Source organism: Parasteatoda tepidariorum, chromosome 6 (assembly GCF_982258835.1).
Source record: "Parasteatoda tepidariorum strain Cologne lab strain chromosome 6, Ptep-v5.0, whole genome shotgun sequence".
NCBI lineage: Eukaryota > Metazoa > Arthropoda > Arachnida > Araneae > Theridiidae > Parasteatoda > Parasteatoda tepidariorum.
In genome coordinates, this window is record NC_141760.1 from 109385888 (window position 1) to 109400852 (window position 14965).

At 29.4% G+C, this 14965-nt stretch overlaps 1 protein-coding gene across 4 annotated transcripts in view; it reads right to left on the minus strand.

Moving 5' to 3' along the window:
• The window catches only part of LOC107443054 (uncharacterized), a 36310-nt gene that overhangs the window by 19498 nt on the left and 1847 nt on the right, over window positions 1-14965 (minus strand). Inside the window, exons 1-2 of one of the 4 annotated variants that reach the window (XM_087166440.1) lie at window positions 12580-12710; window positions 11677-11808 (exon numbers count right to left, since the gene is read on the minus strand). The exons of 1 other annotated variant lie outside the window; for it this stretch is intronic. The gene's annotated coding sequence lies outside the window, so the exon portion shown is untranslated. Of the gene's footprint in view, window positions 1-2153; window positions 2489-11676; window positions 11809-12579; window positions 12834-14965 lie in introns of those variants that run through there. 2 more of the 4 variants (XM_087166438.1, XM_087166439.1) reach the window with 2 other exon arrangements.

Here is a 14965-nt window from a genome sequence, read left to right on the forward strand (position 1 = left end):
TATCTATTTTGATATAGGATTAAAAATAAATATTTTAGTATAAATATATGTAGATTAAATATTGATTTATTTTTTGCTGAATGACTACATTTATAAACACAATCTATTACATTTATGGTTTGGTAATTGAAACTTTGTTTTAATAGTTAAAGTATTCTTTAAATTCTCTATTTCATCTAGTCTTTAAATTTCAATCATGCATTTTTTTCAGAATGGTTGCTATGCATTTAAATCTAAGTATTATAATAAAAAATTGTTTTAGGTAGTTCGAGTTTCTATATATATTCTTTTAATATAGTTTTAATGTTAATTATTTTAATTAAATATTCTTATAATATAGTTTTAATATTAATTTAATTTTGATTAAACATTTATAAAGTTTTTTTAGTCATAAATCAAACTTACTGTGTATTTGAATAAAAATCAAAAAAATCTGATTTAATCAAAAAAATCCAATTTAAATCAAAAGAATCTGATTTTTTTGATTTTTTTTTACAAAAATCAAAAAAATCACGAACCCTGAATAAATGACTAGCAAAAAAAAAATAATAACTGTCCTGCTTAAACTAACATTTTACAACCTAACATAAGTTATTTGTCATCTTATCTGCAACAACAGAAGTCACACTGATCTTACTTTAAGTTGAACTATGCGTATAACTGAGACATTGCAAAATTTTTTTGTTTTTTTTTTTCAAAGTAAATGAATAGTTTTGAGTTGATACTATTTTGTATCATTATTTTCCCAAAAATCACGAAGTCAAAATTATTTGACGGCACGTCCATGATCTCATTAAAAAATTTTTTAGAAAAAATGGCACGTTGGTGCGTAAAGGTTCGCCACCCCTGCCCTACAATCTTATAAAAATGCATTTGATCTTGAGTGGATGAATAAAAAGTATTTCATTAACGAATTGAAAATTTGAACACAATGTACGGAGAGTATGAACTATTAATAGGAATTGAAAAAAACAGTCAGCTGAAAGTGTTTTTAAATTGCTAACGGTAAAGGGGATCATATAAATCTTAAAAAATATTAGTCCTCACTAGTTCATACTTCCAAAACAACTAAATTATTTTTCATAATTGAGCGAAAAATTCAAATGTGTTTTTCAATCTTTTAAACATTAGTTACAAGCATTCAATGTCAATCTGATTTAGCATATGTATATCATCGATTTTAAATCAAAAAATAAATACTAATAAAAGCTTAATAGTACGTAAAGATTTTAAGCATTGCAGAAAATATAATTTTTTTAAATCAAAAATAATTACTTTCCTTGTTTGAGAGAGATAAATGAATGCCCTGAAATTGTTTAAAGATCCTTTTATGTCAAAGAAACGAATAAAGAAAACATTTAAATTCACCGTTTAAATATCTGTATTACATTAGTTTATTAATTTACTTAAGTTTTAACGGTTAGATTTTTGTTAAATTTTTTAATAAATCAGTATCTAATAAAGTTAGCGCTACAGTATTAGTTTATTTTTAATTAAATTTTTAAACAGTTAAAAAAAGTTTTAATAATTTTTAATTCTAATCAATCATTATACGTTATTGGCCTTTATCATGTTAGTTTAATCTGTAACTAAGCGCTCAACAGTTTGTTTTTTCAGTACATAAGCGTGCAACGATTCATTATAATACATTCATTATTTTTAATTAATCACCAACTATTATGATTAGCTCTATTACATTATTTTTACTATTTTTTTAATTAGTTAAAAATTTTAAATCTATTGTGAACGTTTATTAGTTTTATTAGTTATTAAATTAGTTTATTCTCTTACTAAGCTTTTAAACAGTTACAGAAATATATTCACAATTTTTATTTTTAAATCAGTCATGAACTGTTATGATCAGCTCTATTACATTAGTTCATTCTACGAAGCTTTTAAACAGTTGCAATAATATATTCACAATTTTTATTTTTAAATCAATCATTAACTGTTATGATCACCTCTATTGCATTAGTTCGTTCTTTTACCAAGCTTTTAAGCAGTTAAAATAATATGAAAACAATTTTTGATTTTAGATCAGTCATCAACTGTTACTTTAATAAATTTATTTTATGAGCAAATTATTAAGCAGTTGAAAAAAAATTGCTAATTTTAGACAAATATTAGCCATTATAGAAATAAAAAGTACTCACGTCTTTTCTTTTTGTGTTAGAGTCGTATTAAATAAAAAAGAAAATAATGTTCCTTTCCATATTCCATTTCGTCACAGTTATCACAAAGTATGTATTTTGTGAGACTAAATCAGTTGAATTTCGGACTAGAAAAATAGTCTCGGTCTCTATCACTGATGAAATAAAATAATCCCTGAATCTTGTTGTCGATTTGAACCTAATTACGCTGTTACAAATAATTTAATTTTAAACAAGTGAGTTTTAAAAGTATTTCTTGTGCACTTATCACCAATTCTCTTCAACATTTCTGTCGATCAGCTTATTGAAACAGCTTACCCCAAAAACAACATCAAGTCTAGCCAAGGTCGATTAATCATTCTGTATCTCTTTTCCATAACATCACAAAAAAACATCGGGTTTTATTGTGTATTTAGTCTGCATTGTTACGAAGGCTGTGGGAAAATAGATCTATTTTATTTGTCTTCTTTTATTGCTCTTAATTTTTAACTATATTGTGATTCTTGTTTTATTTTACTACCGGCTATCGTTCAGTTTAGAACCGAACCCGGTAGAGATCTCGTAATGATTCATAATCTCGTAATGATTTCCGTTTAACCCCAAGATTCGTTTACCTGGCCGCTGTGAGTACTTTTACGTGTCAGCATTGTGGTCGTTGTTAACCGGGATTAGTATGCATGTTACTGTGAGAAACTAAAATTTGTGAATGTCAGCATCCTCCGGCGAATGTTGATATTTGTATAAGCCACTTAGATGAATGCTCGAAAATATTTTTTGTCTGCTGTCTTTGTGAGCCAGGAGTAGTGAATATATATATATATATATATATATATTATAACAGTCACTAAGCAGCCAACCCAATTTTGGATATGTTCAACCCTATAGCCTTATAATTTTGAACCCAGTCCAGAAGACAATGTAACTCAAGCATTGGGAGAAATTATACCTTCGCGGAGGCTTTTTTGATGAAACTAACCCGCATTTGAGTTACATGGAGAGGAAAACCACGAAAACCTTCCACGATTAGCCTGACGGCAAGGAGACCTAAGCATATGAGCCGTCTACCATTAAGGATATATTTACGTCAGCACTGCGGTCGGCGCGAGATGGGTGCGGAATTCGTATCTACCAGCCAAACCTGGGATTTGAATCTGGTTCACTGAAAGGCTAACGCTCAATCCCCCCGAGGCAACACGACTCATATGTTACTGTGTTTTATTTTATTAATCCCAAGTGTACAATAGCTTAAAAGTTATCAAGGTTTTATGTAAAAGTTTTTATTCAAACTTATTTAAAACACTAAAGCCGTTAATATGCGCAATGCCTACCTTAATCTGAAGAATAATTAGTGTCATCCTTAAAAGTGTTTCGTATCATTAAAGTTTGTTTCTTTCATTCTATAAACTAATTTGTTGATTGTTTTGACTTGATTCTTCCGGTGTTGAAAAATAAATAAATGACAATATGCTAATTTCCTTGATTGTAATAATATTTTTTAGTCCTTAAAGTTACTGTTTCTACCAACTAACATGTTAATTATAGAGAGAAGTCTTAATTTATTATACATCGAAAAATAAATTAATATTATTATGTTAATTTCAGTGCGCAGATACGTTTATCAAACAAAGACCTTATCTTCACATTAACGTGTGTCAATCGTAAGTGATGTGCAGTTTATCTAGGTAAGACTGTCTAGATAATCTATAAAATGAGACCATTTTTGTGTATTTTAACGGCAGATTAGCTAAATAATCTGTATAATAATTGATTTCTAGACTTACACATATCGTCTGATATTAATATCTGTAAAAGTTGTTATTTAAATACTCTTTTTCCGTTAAATTCAATGAAATCAAAATTAAGTCATTAGTTCTAATAGTGCAGAGTTTTATGTGGGAAAATTGTAACTTTTGATTTATTCCACTTAACCTATAAAGCCCTTAAAACTGGTAGTTAAAAATGGTTAAAAGTTTGTTTTAATGGAATTTAACGTAAAAAAATAGATAAAAACATTACCTTGTTTGCAGTATCAGAATTGTATATAGGCACATAAATCTTATAACATTTGAACTATTAGACCAAATGGATATGAATCAAAATTTTGACGACACAGAACCTCAATAAAATCGAAACTATTAGTCCTAAAAACTTGGGATATTTGATTAAGAAAAGAAAAAAAAGAGGTAAACAGTACCTTTTTTATCTAAATAACAATATTAAAGTCTTATCTCTTTTTTACTTCCCCCAGTGATAAAAATTTTATGCTTTATAAGAAAAAGCACAATTTTTTCAGCCGCTTTATCATTATGGTATTCCCCTTAAAATTACCAACTTTCAAGGTACCATTTACACACTAGATTGCTTTTCTTGAAATAATAAGAAAGCATAAAGTGATTATTTCTACCTCAATAAACAATTGTCTATTATACAGTCTCTGGTGAAATTATTCGCCGCACTATAAGATTCTATGCGAAATCTTAATTATCACGTGATACTCTATACAGCTTTATTGTTTTTATGTGACTGAAACCGGTTTGCACTTGTTTACGTTAGTGTATCAATGGGTTAAATTAGACGATATATAATATAAATTAGACGATTGAATAAATTAGACAATATTTTACATAAATATAGAATATTTATTATATCAAGCATTATCTATTATATATAATTCTCTTACGTGGCTCCCAAATTTTGGCTGTATTTCTTTTCCGCCGGTGGCAACGTTTGCTTTGTTTTGAAAACACCAAAGCATTCTGCCTTTTAATGATGTGTTTCTGATCTAATATAGATAATTCTCTTACGTGGCTCCCAAATTTTGGCTGAAGTACTTTGTACAACTAAATAAGATTCTTTTCACAACAGTTAAATATTTATTTTATTTTCTTCATTCATAGAGAAAACAGTCGGCAAAGAATTCTGTTAGGTTAAAAAAAAAACATTTCGCTAAAAAAATAACAAAAAGTTTTATTTTAACTGTCAAATACTATATTATAATTTTAACTTTTTCTATGACTGTACTCATTTTCTTACTCTTCTCTTTGTTTTTTATGCATTTTATTTTTTTGTGATAAAATTAAAAACTTATAGTTGTTCTGATTCTGAACACTGATGAAAACACAAAATGATGGGCTTCATCAACAATCAAAAATATATATATTTATCTTACAAATTCCATATTATTAAGGTGGCGCCCTTCAGAGAATTAAAAATACAAAATAATCTTCATCAAAGCCGATGCATTTTCATCCGGCGTTCAGAGGCAGACTACTTTTTCATATTGTTTTACAACACATGGCTTTAGCCCTCTGGTGGGAAAGACTTTAAAACAAAACTTACAACAGTTACTTTTCTCAACAACTGAAATTTAGAATAGTGTGATTAAGAAAAATATGTGAACTGTTTGCAATTTCAAATTAATATTGAAATATACAGGTTTAGAATTTTCTACAGTGAAAAGTTTTCGGAACTTCAGTATTCAAAAAAGTATACAAAAACTAGCGAGCATTGGATTGCGAAGCCATCCGAAATGAACTGCGAAAGCAGTTCCGGGGGTTGGTGAGCACCAGCGAGCAGGGGGCGAAGCCTCCTAGTATTAGTATATTATAATAATTAGTCCAAATTATTAGACGCACTGTAGTTATTTTTAATAATTACCTGTTCTGCACGAGTTTATAGGCAATACTTTTATATCGGGTTGAGTAAAAAGTTTTCCACCAAAAAAAAAATCCTGAAAAATGATAAACACATACAAAATCAGCAAAGCTAATGAGAATAGTTATCTCCATTCAAATCAACAATAGTCTGCCAACGTTTTGGCAACTTTTCATTCCCTTCTGCGAAGAACTGGGGGGTGCGCGAGTAGAGAAAGCAATCGACCTCATTTATGACCTCGTCATTTGAACGGATGATTGTGCCATCAAGATGCAGCTGCAGATTTGAAAACAGATAGTAATACGAAGGCGCCATGTCTGTGTTGTATGGTGGATGTTGCATCAAATCCCACTCTAACGTGTGGAGCGCCATGCCGGTCATTGCACTAACATGTGGCCAAGCGTTATCTTGATGAAAGAGAATCACCTTCCTTCTGAGCTCGTTTTCTCCTTTTTTTGCGAATCGCATCGCTAACTTTGATTAGCATATTGCTGTATATTGTACTGTTGATAGCCTACCCGCTTTTAAGGTACTCCTTGTAGATAATTCCACGACAATCCCACCAGATACGGAGAAGGACCTTCTTGTTAGTTAGCGTTCGTCTTGCAACCGAACTTGCTGATTCCCCGGATGCTGACCACCCTCCTCCACGGCTAGTATTGTTGTAGTATACCCATTTTTCATCACAGGTCACAATTCTGTCCAGAACGTCCTCTTTTCTTTGATCTCTGAGCAGAACCAAACAGGCCGCTTTTCTCTTGCTCTTGTCTTCAGCAGTCAATTCGCGAGTCACTCAACGGTTAAACTTAACTGTTAGATTTATGCGTTTGAGAGTATTTGCTATAGTTTTTTGGCAAATGTGAAGCTCTAACGCAATAGTTCGTGCTGAAAATTTCTGTCTTGAACAATAATTTGCTTTAACTGGTCACAATCAATCTCAATAGGGCGGCCAGAACGTAGTTCATCTTCAATGTTGAAATTCCCAGTATTAAACTTTCAAAACCAAACTTTTACTGTATCCTCATAAGAAACAGTATTGAAACCTAAACGTTCACACATTTTCTTGTGGCATTCAGTTACACTTAGTTTATTTCGGAACTCATAGTACATAATGGGTCTGATCTGTTAACGTGATAGCTCCATTTTAAGAAATTTTTTGGTGCACAAGATGATAAAGTTTTGGCAAACAAATTACACAGTTGTGTAGTTCCAACTTTCTGCTTTAAAATACAAAAGCCCGTTTCAAAAAAAGTTAACCACCACGGCAATGGCTGCTGCTAGCACGGAGGTATTTCCCTTTGGCGGAAAACTTTTTACTCAACCTGATATTTAAACATACGTGTAATGGATTTTTATTCATGAGATTTTTTATATGCTTCCAATTGGTATTTATTTTTAACGTATTGCATTACAATGCTAACCAATTGATACAGGAGCGTAAACATATGCTAACCGATTTCATCCGAGTAAAAGTAATGCAGCTGTATAGTATCACTTGAAAATTATAATTTCACATAGAATCTTATAGCGCGTCTAATAAATGCCACGGACTGTAAAGTAGTAATTGTCTGGCTATTTAAGAGCTTAATAAAACTCTAAAATGATTTAAGGTTTTTTCGTTTATTTTTTTTTTTTAATAAATCAGAAATTTCATTACATGTTAGATGTGATATCGATAAATCGATGTTCATTACATCAATCGATGCTCTTTATCTGAGAAACTAGCTTGTTAAGCATTTTACTGACACCAGAAGGTCAAGTGTCTGGAATTTGCATGAATGATAAGAAATCGTTCAAGAAATAATGAATTGAATCCAATAGAGAAAGAAGTTCAATGATAAGAACTCTAGTTACAAAAATTTGGGCACTTTAAGTAACAACGCAGCCAAAAACCGATTTGAGTTTCGACATATAATGAATTGGAAAATTCAAGAAAGAAATAAGAGAGTAAACAATTAAAAGATAGAATAATCTACATACATGTGCTTAACTTATCATAAAACTTATTGATTTTCTTATACTATATATGAGTCGCTCAGAAGCCAATGCGGTTAAGTCCAAAACACAACAATTGAGAAAATTAATGTTTTTTGATACATTAGTTTTTAAAATTCCTGGTTTATTAATTTAATTAGAAAAGTGTATAAACTCTTTTTTCGAGGTGTAAACTCTGCAAAAAAACAAGATATGTACAGGATGTGTAAATAAAAACGTAAGTATTTATTGAAATAATGACAGCATCTTAAAAATTTTAGGACTTACACCTTTTAGCAGCTGAAAAAGATAAGAAATTTATGTCTTCTAGTATAAACGAACTTCGATTTTTCTCAATCATCACTAGATACAGTGACTAATAGAAAATAAACTGTTGGATTATTTCAAAAATTGATTTTTACTTCAAAACTAAAGTGGCACTTTTCTTTGTTTTAGGAAATGAAAAAAAAAATTTAAAAAAATAAAAAATACCACATTTTAAAAAAATACTACAAAAAATACCATACCATTTTTGGTGAAGAAATACTACCGTAGTATTAAAAATACTACGCCTGGCAACCCTGGTTACTATGAATTTCTTATTTTACAGTGGTACCAACAAATATCAAAAGAAGAAGAATAATTTAATTTTTATTTCAAAAATTGTGTAAAAAAATATTGATAAAAGGTGAACTTATTCACAATGGCTTCTGAAATTATTATGTAATATATTCAGAAGCTATTAAAAAATTGCTGTCTAACCTAGAAAAAAGTAACCAACGAGTAAATCCTTTAATAACTAAGAAGATTATTATTTATTTCATCAAAATTTCCAAAAATCAGAAAATATCAAAAAATGGACTTAACCGCATTGGCTTCTGAGCGGCTCATATATATAAAGAAAATTGCTTTCAAAATGTCATAAAAAAAAACAATGGCTACTCAACTAAAGTGATTAATTCTATATAAAATCATTGTAAATTATAAATAAATTTACCAAAAACTTCTTTATCAATTTATATATTTTTATTATGTGCAACTCCATTTCAAGCAAGTCCGTGGCTAAAAATCTGTGCAAAATAGGCTATTCATGTTTCTTTATTGTTCTCACTTTTTCTTAAATGTATATTAATTTTATAAAATCATTAAAATTGTATAATTAAAAGTCAACCTCATTAATTATAAACTTCTTTAAATTATCCAGTATAATATTATTACCTTGCGCAAATCCATTTTTGGAGCAATCCTTGGTAACTAACAAATCAAACACGCTTCAGTACTGCAGTAAGAACGCGCTACTGAACAAAAACCTTCTATTTACGCTTTTAGTTCAATTTGCGTTTCCGTTTTCATATTTCGTAGTCTGGTTATCTTATTGTGAAAATATTGTCAATCATAATTGAAAGTTTCCCGTCCATGTAAGTTCATTTGAATTCGCTACTCGCTTTATAGATTTCGTTTTGTGTCTTGTTCTGTTTTTTCTTTACACTTTTTTTCTTGACATTTTATTTTCTGTTTTTCATATAATATTTTTTATTTAATGTGTTCTATTTTGCTCTATTGTTGATTGCTTCTCATGCTATTGTATTGATAAATTTTGCTTTGGCTACATTGAAACAATATTAGTTAGCACTCTTTTTTGCGGATATAATCGTGTGAGCTGATGAAGAGTTCATATCCTTTATCCCGGGTTTTTATTCATATTTTTTAATGTTATTTTTTTTATTTTAATAATTTTTTTCTTATCTTTTCATTATTCTGTTGTTTTTCCCATGTTTTCCCTATTACACACACACACACACACACACATATATATATATATATATATATATATATATATATATATATATATATATATATATATATATATATATATATATATATATATATATATATATATATATATATATATATACGACGAGCCGTTCGAGCGGGATATGCGAAAAACGAAATAGAATTTTCTTTTTAGTTAAGCGTTAACCATTATTTCAAATTTAACTGCAAGAAATTCAATTTTTCAAATATTTTAGCGATAACATTAGTGATATTTGATTCCTTATATCAAGAAAATGATCAAAAAAAATGAATGAAATGAAAAATGATCAAGAAAAGAGTTTGTTGCTTATACTTTAATGTTTAATTATTTTTTATTCGTTAGGTCAAATAAATTCATAAGTCCGCAAAATTAAAGGAAGAATAGCACTAATTGACTAAGAAGAAAAAGTCGACATACTCTTATTGACACCAATGATAATTAATTTCCGTAATAATTACTAATTAAAATAAACGAAATGGGCTATGTTACATGGCAAAATTAAAGGAGTAAAGGAACTTATTCGTTTAGTAGAACCGTTAAAAATCGCCATATTATTATTGGCGTATATGATACTTAATTTATGTTGATAATATGTAATAATTAAATTTAAAAAAATAACCTATCAACTAAAACGTAAAGTTAACGTAGAAAAGATACTTATTCAGTTTGGGGATATTATTATCTGCCATATAATTACTGAAACCAATGCTTAATTATTATTGGTAACATATATTAATTGAAATACCGTAGAAACTGCCGTACTGGAGAAAATTGCCATACGCAGATGACAATTAATTTTGGCAATATGCACTACTGATATAATGATAATGGGTGCAGTTTTAATAAGAATTCTACCACGGGTTTTCCGTAGTTTCAGAAAATATTCTTCCAGCTGAAGAAAAGATAGTGTATTTATATTTTAATGAATTATACTTGGAATAACTTTTTTCCACCACTACTTATAAATATTTTCTTATGGTCGGGTAAAGAATTGATCACATAAAAATTTTATTTGCTCTTAAAATTTCAGCATCAGTTTGCTGCCAATGATAAATGTACTTCGTACAAAACCCAAATATTGAAGAACTATGTTGTTGTTGTAGTTTATTTACGTCGCCCTAGAGCTGCACAATGGGCTATTGGCGACGGTCTGGGAAACATCCCTGAGGATGATCCGAAGACAAGCCATCACAATTTTGATCCTCTGCAAAGGGGATGGCACCCCCGCTTCGGTAGCCCGACGACCTGCACGCGATGTCGAGCACTTTGCGGTAGAACAGTTTAACGAGGACCAATTCCGCTCACCCTCGGTCTTACGCAGACTGATCCAAGTGGTCACCCACCCGCTCACTGACCACAGCCAGTGATGCTTGACTTCGGTGATCTGCTGAGAAGAAGAACTATGGAATAAGTACCAAATATACAAATATAGGGATAATGTATTATATAGTTATTGTTGAAACTGCACAGCATTGTGATTTAAATGATTATCAAATACTAATTAATAGTTTTAAAACTATAAGCAGTTTTAATATTGATACTGTGAAAATAAGTGTCTTACTGACCCTTGAAGGGGATACGAACCGGAGAGGATGTTGGTAAATTTTGCCTATCAAGAATTAGCCGCGAGCAATATCATCTTTACAAGTGATGCTAAATACGGTTAATCTCTATTTTGATGAGATCAACTACACAGAGAGTGTTTTGCTTGTTATAATAACGTAAAGCCATAGGGAAGGGCAACAAATAATAATAAATAAATCAATAAAATTATTTTAGGTTTGATAATTGAGCTCAGTGGAAAAACCAGATAAGTTATACTTTCAGATAGGCTATAATCAGTGTAAGAAGAAAAACAACTGTTTTATTACCTATCCACTAGAAGGTGGGACTAATAATTCTTTGTCTTATTTTATTTCCCACTGCCTAATTTGAAAATTCAACCGTACTAATTTGAATGTGAATTAGTAATGTTTAGATTGAAGTGAAAAAGAAGGAAAATATTGTTACATTTAATGTACTCATATTGAGGCAACCACTTTATTTTCACTGATCTTAAAAACCCCTAAAAATGTCACTTACCTGGTTCTTCCACTAAGCTTTTCAGTGCTGTCGGTATATGCGTTTCAGATTTGTGCATGATTTCGTAATGTTGATCAGTACTGATTAAGTGATTTTATTTTTATTCGTCCCACACGAAGAACGGACATTCAGCTACCGTATATATAAAAAGAAAAAAATTTGAAAAAAAAAGCAAAGAAGAAAATTTTACAGAGACTTTACTTTTCAGCTATGTGAACTACAGCATAGAGAACGTGAGCATAAATAAAATTACTCAAGCTATGAAATAATTTTAACAAACTAACATAGATTAGAGAGGGGAATTACAGTACAGTGAATGTTAACATGATTGTAATTATTCAAGCTAGGCAACAATTTTAGAGACAAACATATATCATAGATGGGAATTACAGAACAGTGGATTTCACCATGATTTTGTAATTATTCAAGCAAGGATATTGATTTTAAAGGCATTTCAGAAATTGGAAAAACAGCATAATGAATGTGAACATGTTTATAATAGTTACTAAAGCGAAGAAATCAATTCTAGATATTAATACATTTCATAGATCGTAACAACTTCATGGTGGATATAATTATTAAATCGAGGAAATTAATTATAGATTTCAATACATTTCAGAGATTGTAACAACTTCATGGTGGATGTAATTATTAAAGCGAGGAAATTAATTATAGATTTTAATACATTTCAGAGAGTGTAACAACTTCATAGTGGATGTAATTATTAAAGGAAGGAAATTAATTCTAGATATTAACACATTTCAGAGATTGTAACAACTTCATGGTGGATGTAATTATTAAAGTGAGGAAATTAATTCTAGATATTAATACATTTCAGTGATTGTAGCAACTTCATGGTGGATGTAATTATTAAAGTGAGGAAATTAATTTAGAATCACTCACCTGAATTAGACGTTATCCAAAATACATAGGGTGAAAAAAAATCGCATACATACGTGCGATCTGGTAAACTTTGGATTCGAGATAAGATGACGTCGATCTGTGAACTACTCTCTCAGTGCAAACAAAAGAAAATGAAGGAAGGAACGTATGATGGACAGCGCACTGGTATTTTATCTTTAAAATACCACAAATAAGGGAAGGATGCAGATAGAGATAATAAACCGTCCATTAAAATCGCCGAAAATTCTCTTATCTTATATAATACGGCAGTTACATTCCTGTTTGAGCACGATTTTGGTAATCTGATTATATGCAGAGTGCGTCCAAAAATTAGACACGTGCGTTGTTTGGAAAATACACTTTTGATCAAAGAAGTATTTAATAAATAAATGAAAAGTAAATAAAAGAATCGGCTTTAAATAATTTGTATTAAACTATTCTTCGCTGACACAAAAATATTCTAACCCCCCCCCCCCGTATGGGTAAACTGAATTCTGGCTTCTTATGATATACTATAGTTAAAAGACTAATTTCATAAAAAAATACTTAAAAAGAAAATTATCACTTAATGAAAATTATGATAGTTAAAATGTTATGTTTATGAATATTCGTTTATATGACAATAATTTGATAAAAAAAATTTCTCAGCTTTAACCTAATATATTTTAGTTTCATTTGCTAATTTTTAATAAAATTCTCCATATTGATATTAACTTTTTACGTTTGTATTTCTACATTAGACTCTCAAACTTTTTTTAATCTTTTATCCGTACAATGCTAAGAAGAAAAAAAGAAAAAGAATATCCTCAATATCTTTTGGTTTAATCAATGTATCTTCACATTCTGGGACTTTATCTTAATAGTTCGAGGGAGTGACTTCAAATATGTTAATTAATTAGAGCAGGCAATATTTTAGGTCGCAAAATCAGACACAGAAACGTACTTGCTGTGACTAAACACATCTTTTTTCGACGGATTTGTGTATTTGATCCCCAAAATATTGAAGTTATCTGCAATCTGGAAAATATGGCCCCAATAGTTTAAACAGGAGAACAAGCATAATTTTGGACCCCTTAATGCTAATATTACTTTTTGCTTGCTTCATTGCATCAAGAACACTTTCTAAGCAAATCGAAGCAACACAATACACAATTACAAACTTAGTTATAAGTTAATAATTTTAAATAATTATTTTAATAGCAGCAAAAATTCGAATAGAAAGGATGCAATTTTCAACAAAATTTAAAATCGTAATTTTAAATGAAAAACCATTAAAAAAATTTTATGAAAACTGTTGTTGAAAAGTTTCCGTGTCATCAAATTTTAAAAAGACGTGAATTTAATAATTCTATTCCTTGGGAGCTATTTGACCAATTTTGTTCATTATACGTTGAAACCATTGACTTTTGAAACATTTTCTCCACAAAACTCAACATATTTCTAAATTTTTGAAAAACTTTCATTAAATTTTCACTTTTTAATTTAAATTGTAGGAGGTATTGAAATCTTCTTGACCTCTAAACACTTATTGCCATCAAACGTTTAACATCCTGTCTTCCGCAGGTATGGTAGTATAGTATGCTATAATATAATACTTGACAGAGTTTGAATATTGTAGGTTTATATTACGGGGAGATATGGAACCATATATATATATGTGCAGTATATAAGCAACAAATTATTCATTTTAAGGCACTTTGAAATATATATATATTTACTCAAATATTGTGCCTCATTGTGGACACCCTAAATTGTCTGTAATTAATTCCTTTTACATAGTACTATAGTATATTATAATACAATACCTGACCTAATTTGAATATTATAAATTAATATTAAAGGTCGTTACGGGGCGACTTATGTGTACACACCCCCTTTTTTCTATAATTATTTCCCGGTCTCCCTAATTTGTATATAATTATATCCTTTGGTATGGTTGTATAGTACATTATTATCTAATACGTGAACGAGTTTGAATATTATAGGTTAATATTAAAGGGAGATATAGGCTATATTAGCAACAATTTCATTTTTAACAGTATATTACGCCCTTTGAAATATATACATAGATTCTTAAATATTGTGCAGCATTGTGATACCGAGATTTTAATTTATATTTAAAAAGAAATTTTTTAATCATCTTTTATTTGCTGAAAAAATATACGTTTAACTTAATCAAAATGTGAGATAATAGTTAGCTTCCAATCAAACATAGGAATCGGACTTTTTCTCGGTTTCTATTTCCTTCACTTTAATTTTCTTATTATTATTTTTAAAATAATGAAAACTATCTGTACAGAATTTGAAATCTATCTATATACATATTTGATAGATATTAAGTCTTCTGGAAATTTAAAAAAAAAAAATAAATTTAGATATTGATAAA